Here is a 7,489-nt window from a genome sequence, read left to right as displayed (position 1 = left end):
TTTGAACCACAAGGTTGATGGTTCAAGCTCACCGGTTGCTCCTGGGAAACCCTATACAGAGTTGCTATGAGTGGAAACTGACTTGACAGCACTTGACAACAACATAACTGATTATCCTCATTTTGAGTTGTGTCCCATGAGTAAATGAAGGTTCCAAAAGCTTTACTCCATTCAAGTCATCAAGGTCAACTCTACACTGAGGAGGCAGCTCTTCTCCTGTTGTATTTTGAGTACTTTCATACCTGAGGGGCTCATCTTCCTGCACTGTATCTGACAATATTCTATTGTTATTCTGTTACTCGGAAACCCTATACAGGGTCACTATGAGTTAGAACTGACACTATAGCACTTAACAACAACAGGAGTGTTCTGGCTCTACTTCTTCCATGACAGATTTGTTTGTTCCATGGTACTTCCAATACTCTTCTCCAAAACCATAATTCAAATGTGTACCAATTCTTCAGTTATCCTTATTCATTGTCCAGTCGTACTTGTATATGATGGGACTGAAACTACCAAGGCTTGGGTCAGGCACTTTAGTACTCAGAAGCACAGAGCCTAGCATAATAATTATCAATTTCATTCCCATTGACCCTCTTTGAAGTACTGTGCATTTTTTACTATGGCTAAATTCAGCCATTCAATTTCCATTCTATGTTCCTCTGTGGTCTAAGAATGTTGATCCATTTCATGAGTTTAGAGTGTGTGTGTTTCTGTGGAAGAGTGTCTTAAAGGCTGAGGGTGAAGAAAAGTTCAGGGCCCCAGAAATTATTCCTCCCCAATGCTTAAACCCTTCCCTCAACTCAGAAAAGAAAACATATGTAAACAATTTGGGCTCAGGAATGGTTATTAAATAATTCAAGCAAAATACTATGAATATATGCTCACTTCTTCCAACAAAATTTCAGGTATTGGCAAAACAGACTTAAAATAAGGTGAAAGTTGAATATATAAAGGGATCAGTAAGCTACAACACAAAACAAAAACACAACATTCAATCAGAAAACTATGTAGAGAAGAGGTAAAAGACACATTTATCTTTCTGGCATTGGAGATAGAAACTATGGACTAATAATAGTCTGAAGGCTTCTTTTGAATCTACTGTGCTTCCTTTAGACATTCCCCAGTAGAATATATTTGATAGTGAGGAATCATTCGATTATATGTATTGAGCAAATACTTTGTACTAGATGTTTCTGGCACACTGAAATACATACAAGGGAGTTTCAAAAAGTTCATTGAAAAATTGAACTAAGAGATAACAGAATTTTTCCATACATATTGATTCCATACATATTCAATTATCATCACTTTTCTTTCTTCTACACATGAAGAGACCAATATTTGCACCTTAGATGGCCACTCATGAGCTTTTAAGATCTCAGACATTGTTTACCAAAGTAGAATTTAGAGCATTGTCCCTTGTGGACTATGTTATGCCAATTGACCATCAAGACCTCTGAGACCATGGTCTTGAGCCCCCAGGCCCAGCAACTCAATGCCTTAATATTTAAGACATTTTGGTCACTTTGCCTGTTGTATGTTCCATCACATTCATAAGTTTATTTGTCCCATGTGCAAATATCCTCTGTCAAACCCTTACATATTGACTTTCATTATTAAGTGCCTCAAGTTCTCATTACTTTCAGCAAGCAAGGTTTTATCATCTGCATATATCAGGTTGTTAATGAGTCTTCCTCCAATCGTGATACGATGTTCTTATTCATATAGTACATCTTCTCAGATATTTGCTCAACATACAGATTGTGTAAGTAGGGTGAAAGTATATAACCTAGATGTCTACTGTTCCTGATTTCAAACCATGCAATACGCCATTGTTCTGTTTGAGCGACTGCCTCATGATCTATCTATAGGTTCTGAATGAGCATAAATAAGTATTCTGGAATATTCCATTCTTTTCACTGTGGCAATGTAGGATAATGCACTGGACTACAAGGTCAGTTTGAACCACAAGGTTAAAGGCTCAAACTCATCACCCGCTCCTTGGAAAATCTATTCAGGTTTGCTATGAGTGTGAATGTACTTGGCGACACTTAACAACAACAATAACAAATTGCTTGGTCATCTTGATTTGGGATTTGCTGTCATTCCTAAGTGTGTCAAGTCAGTTCCGACCTGTATAAGATTTTCAAGCTGTAAATATTTGCAGCAGCAGAAAGCCTCATTCTTCTCCTGTGGAGTGACTGGTGGGTTCGAACCACCAACCTTGTGATTTACAATCCAGTGCTTATCATATAAAGCTACCACACATTTATTTAGAATTGTTCAGAGCCATTGAATCAGTTCAGACTCATAGTAATACTGTAGGATTTCCAAAGAGCAGCTGGTGGGTTTGAACTGCCAACCTGTGGTTCGTAGCCCAGTGCTGATCCTAGGCACACATATACATGGATCTCTTCCAGTTAGTAGGCTATGTAGCTGTGTTTTAAATTTCTTTCAGAGAGAAGTGAGTGTTTCCAGCATTGCATCTGTTTATTGAAACATCTCAGTTGGTACTCCATCAATTCCTGGAGGCGTGTTTATTGCCAATGCCTTCAGGGCAGTTTTAATTTCTTCCTTCAGTACCAAGATTCTTGATCATATACTGTGTCCCGAAATGCTTGAATGTTGACCAATTCCTTCCATCTTCTTTTAATGCTTTTTGCATCATTCAATATTTTTAATTTGAAATATGCCTTTGAATTCTGGTGGTGGCATAGAATACTAAATAGGCCAAGGACTGCCAAAAGAAAGAACACATCTTTGAAAGGATTATGAGACTTTATCTCATGCAATTTGGACATGTTATCAGGAGAGACCAGTCTATGAAGAAGGACATCATGTTCAGAAAAGTAAAGAAAGTCAGCAAAAAAAAGAGTGAGAGAAAGAGAGAGGACCCTTAACAAGATGTATTACAGTGACTGTAAAATAGGCGAAACATAATAACGGACATGAAATGTGGATTAGGATGAGGTAGTGTTTCGATCTGTAGTACATAAGGTCACTATGAGTTAGAACCTACTCAATGGTGTCTAACAACCACAACACCTGTCCAAAGATCCAACTTGCTTATGCAAATAATTTTTAAGTACTGTGAACAATTCACAGCTTGTTTCTTCTTACCTCTCAGATATTCTCCATGAGAAAGAAAGGTCCTCAGCTTCTCCTCAGCATCCAAGATGGCCAATTTTCAAGGACTTATCTGCCTGGAAGACTAAACTGAAAATGCCTCAACAAGATTTTGTCTGTGTTGCCATATACTTTTTATGATATTAGATGGAAATTAAATTTTTAAAAATTAGTTTAATATATCACCTCGCATAACTCAGTTCATCATACTTTGTGTGCTAATATTATGGTGTTGGCCAAGAATACTGACAATACCATGGACTGCCAGAAGGACAAGCAAACCTGTCTTGGAAGAAGTACAGCCAGAATGCTCCTTAATCTCAAGGATGGCTTGACTTTGTCTCTTGTACTTTGAACATATTATCAGGAAGGATCAGTCCCTGAGAAGGACACCATTCTTAGAAAAGTAGAGAGTCATCAATAAATAGGAAGACCCCAAACAAAGTGGATTGACTGGTGGCAGCAACAATCGCTTCAACATAACAATGATCAAGGCTGGGCAGTGTTTCATTCTGTTGTGCATAGGGTTGATATGAGTTGGAACCAACTTGCTAACACCTAGTAATGACAACACTATAAAGCCAGAGATTTGGTGGCACACCAGCTAAGCATTTGGCTGCTAACCCAAAGGTTAACAGTTTGAAGCCATCCTGTAATTCTTTGGGAAAAGGTCTAGTGATCTGCTCCCATAAAGATTACAGGCCAGAAAACTCTGTGGAACAATTTTACTTGTCTTAGGAATTTTAATCATCTCGACACCACCACCACCAACAACAACATGACGCTGGAAGCTATACCACTGGTCTTTCAAATACCAACAGTGTCACTCTTGGTTGAATAGGTTTCAGTGAAAACTCCAGACTAAATGTAGAAAGGTCTGGTGATCAACTTCTGAAAATTAGCTAATTGAAACTCTATGAATTACAACAAAATACTGTCCAATAGAGTGCTGGAAGGCAATTGAAACGCACAGTGGCCTCAACAACGTTCTAGAACACCCCAAAGGTTGTGAAGATGGCTCAGGGCCTGGGCAGCAGTTGGTTTTGTTGTACATGGATGGAGGCACCATGAATGGAAGTCAACTCAACAGCCCCTAACAACAGCAATTCTACAGAAGGGAACAAACATTTCTTTCTGCCTATAATTCTCCACAGTTCCTATGGAGAGGCAGTAGTCTTGGAAATTAGCCAGACATGTGGGTTTCAATTTCAGTCATGCCACTTGCTATCTGATTGTAGAAATGATTCCATTTATCTGTGCCTCAGTTTCATCACTTGTATAACAGAAATAATGATAGTGTTTGCTTATGGAGTCATACAAGGGACCAAAGTTACTACAAGTGAAATGTTTGGGGCATGGTCTGACACATGATAAGTGTCATTATCATGAAGTAGTTAGTAGATTTTCAATAAATAATTAGTGAATACCTATTAAATGGTAGGCACAGCCCCAAACACTATGAAAGATTATAAAATTGTTCATCCTCTCTTCTTTGCTTTCATGGATCTTATCATTGGTGCCTTTGAATTGTGGTGTTGTAGGAGAATACTAAAAGTGCCATGGACTGCCAAAAGAACCAATAGGTCTGTTTTGGAAGAAGTGCAGCCAGAGTGCTCCTTGGAGGCCAAGATGGCTAAACTTCGTCTCTCACACTTTGAACATATTGTCAGGAGGGAACAGTCACTGGAGAAGGCTGTCATGCTGGGTAAGGTGGAGGGTCAGAGAAAGAGAGGAAGACCCCCAACGAGATAGATCAGCCAGGTGGCATCATTGATGGCGTCAAGTGTGGCGGCGGTAGTGAGGTTGGCCCAGGATCGGACATTGTTTCGTTCTGCTGTGCATGGGGTCGCTATGAGTTGGTTCCGACTCAATGGCACCTGATAACAACAACAATCACTGAGTATAAGGGAACTGTTAATGATTATTGGCTTACAAATCACCTTCCACAGGTAAGTGGTATAATTACTATTATTCTCAATTTGCATATGAATAACAGGAGGCTCAGGATTAAGGATTTTACTCAATGTCACTTAAACAGAGGGCATTAAGCCAACACAGATTTCAGGATTTGGGGCTCCAGAATCAATGTGATTTCACTTTCAGCATATTTGTATAGCAACTCGCAAATTGTGTTAGAGAGTGTCCCGTTTTATTTATTTGTTTGTTTATTTATTTATAAAGAATTTACTTAGATAATGTCCTCCAAGTAAATTATGCTGAGTGAAATTAGCCAATCACAAAAGGACAAATATTGCATGAGACCATTTTTGTAAAACAAAAGAGAAGATTTTCTTGATAAATGAAACATTCTATGATGGTTACTAGGAGAATGGGGGAGAGAAATAAAGTGTATAGAGGGACTGATGATCTGTGCTGTAAACCTTCATTCAATTCAAAATAAAAAGTTAAAAAAAAAAAAAGGAAAGGAAATTATTTGGAACCCAGTAATTCAAGTGAAGCCGTAGCGTATATGTGTGGAGAGAATTCTTGATGTCAGGTCTGTGGGTGACTGTAGAGGGGAGTGCCTGACCATGTAGACCTTGGAATTGCCTAAAATCACTGTCACAAGTCTTTCCTGCCCACTCTGAGCTTGTAACAGTCTGAGTCTGTAACTGCAACCAACTCTTTAAAGAAGCATTAAAGACTTTGAATCAAAATGAAGGTTGAATAACTGAGCCTTTAAATGACTTCTGTCTTTGGGGAAAAGTATATTTATTAGTGATGACAAAATAAAACACCACCAATAAAATGCACAAGATTCACAGTCTGCTTCTTTCCATGTCTCCAACAAATACTTTTATCGTAGTAATAACTACAGTGTCTAATACAGTACCTGGTACATAGTGAGTGCTCAATTAATAGTTGTTACATGAATGGAATTGCTTTTCAACAAATAATTATTGAATACCTACAAAGTTGTTAAATGAACTGTGTTCCGTATACACTATTGAAAAAATCTTTGAAGGTCAGTTTTTGACCCTTATTAAAATGAGATAATATGGTCAACTTTCAAGAATCGCATTGTTTAATCCTAAACACTTTACTTTCTTTCTCTAATCATTGAGAGAAATAGCATGATAAAACTGAAAGAGCATTGGACTAGGTATTGGAAAGCCTGGATTATGATTGAATTATCTTTGTGATGTCAAACACATTCAAACATCCTCCCAACACCTTCATTTTCTATTTTTCAAAATGCAACAGCTGGATTAGGTCAGCTTTCATTGTTTATGGAGCCAAAATATTATAACTTTTGTTGTTAAGTGCTGTAAAGTTGGTTTCAACTCATAGTGACCCTGGATAGGGCTTCCAACAAGCCGATGGTGAGTTTGAACCACTGACATTGTGGTTCCAACTGACCTTGCGGTCCAGTGCTTTATCCCATAGTGCCACACCAGGACTCCTGTGGCAACAGTTAAGTGTTCAGCTGCTAGCTGAAATGTTTGAAGTTCAAACTTACTCAGTATGGGACAAAGATCTGGTCATCCTCTTCTTTTAAGATTGTTGTTGTTGTTAAGTACCATGGAGTTGATTCCGACTCATAGTGACCCTGCACAGGGTTTCCGAGGCTGTAAAACTTTACAGGAGCAGAACACTTCATCTTTCTCCAGCAGAACTGCTGGTAGTTTCGAACTGCTGACCTTGAGGTTGGCAGCCCAACTCTTAACCACTACACTATCAGAGCTCCTTACAGGACACAGAACATTTTAGGACAGTTCTACTCTGTCACATGGGGGTCACCATAAATTGAAAAATTACTTGACAGAAGATAACAACAACAACAATATTTTTTAAAGCCTGAAAAATAGGATTAAAAAGGTCTGGTGGAGAAGGGGACCAGTGCTTCCCGGACCAGGCAGCTCAGAGGAGACACTGGAGAGGGAGAGAAAGGAATAGTTAGAAACACCACACTAGAAGGCTTGTAAGTCCGTCTTCTGCCTATGACTGATTGGAATACCTAAAATGGGGTTACAGTGTACCCAGTGAACTAGGCTTCATGCGGAGGCTTTGCAATACATAAAACTATAGGTAGAAACTGGAACCACATCCAGATCCCCAGAGATGAGAAATCTCCACTTGAAAGGATGAGCAGATCAGCCTGGAGTGACTAGAATACAAGATACCTCTTGAGTGGACAGAGATGGGCAACTGGGACATTGGATACTCAAATGGGGAGGGGGGGGGACTACAAAGGCAAGAAGTGATTGACTTACAAGCTTTCAAAAGGGAACCTAGTGCTAGGGAGCATGGAGGAAGGCAGACTCTCCACTGGGTACAATTCAATCTTTCTGGGCGGAGTTGATGAAAAGAAATACAGATGGGTAACTCGTGATACTGTAGTGAATAATGCTTATCAGGA

The sequence above is a fragment of the Chrysochloris asiatica genome, unplaced genomic scaffold (genome assembly GCF_000296735.1).
Source record: "Chrysochloris asiatica unplaced genomic scaffold, ChrAsi1.0 scaffold00065, whole genome shotgun sequence".
NCBI lineage: Eukaryota > Metazoa > Chordata > Mammalia > Afrosoricida > Chrysochloridae > Chrysochloris > Chrysochloris asiatica.
This window is presented reverse-complemented; position numbering follows the sequence as displayed.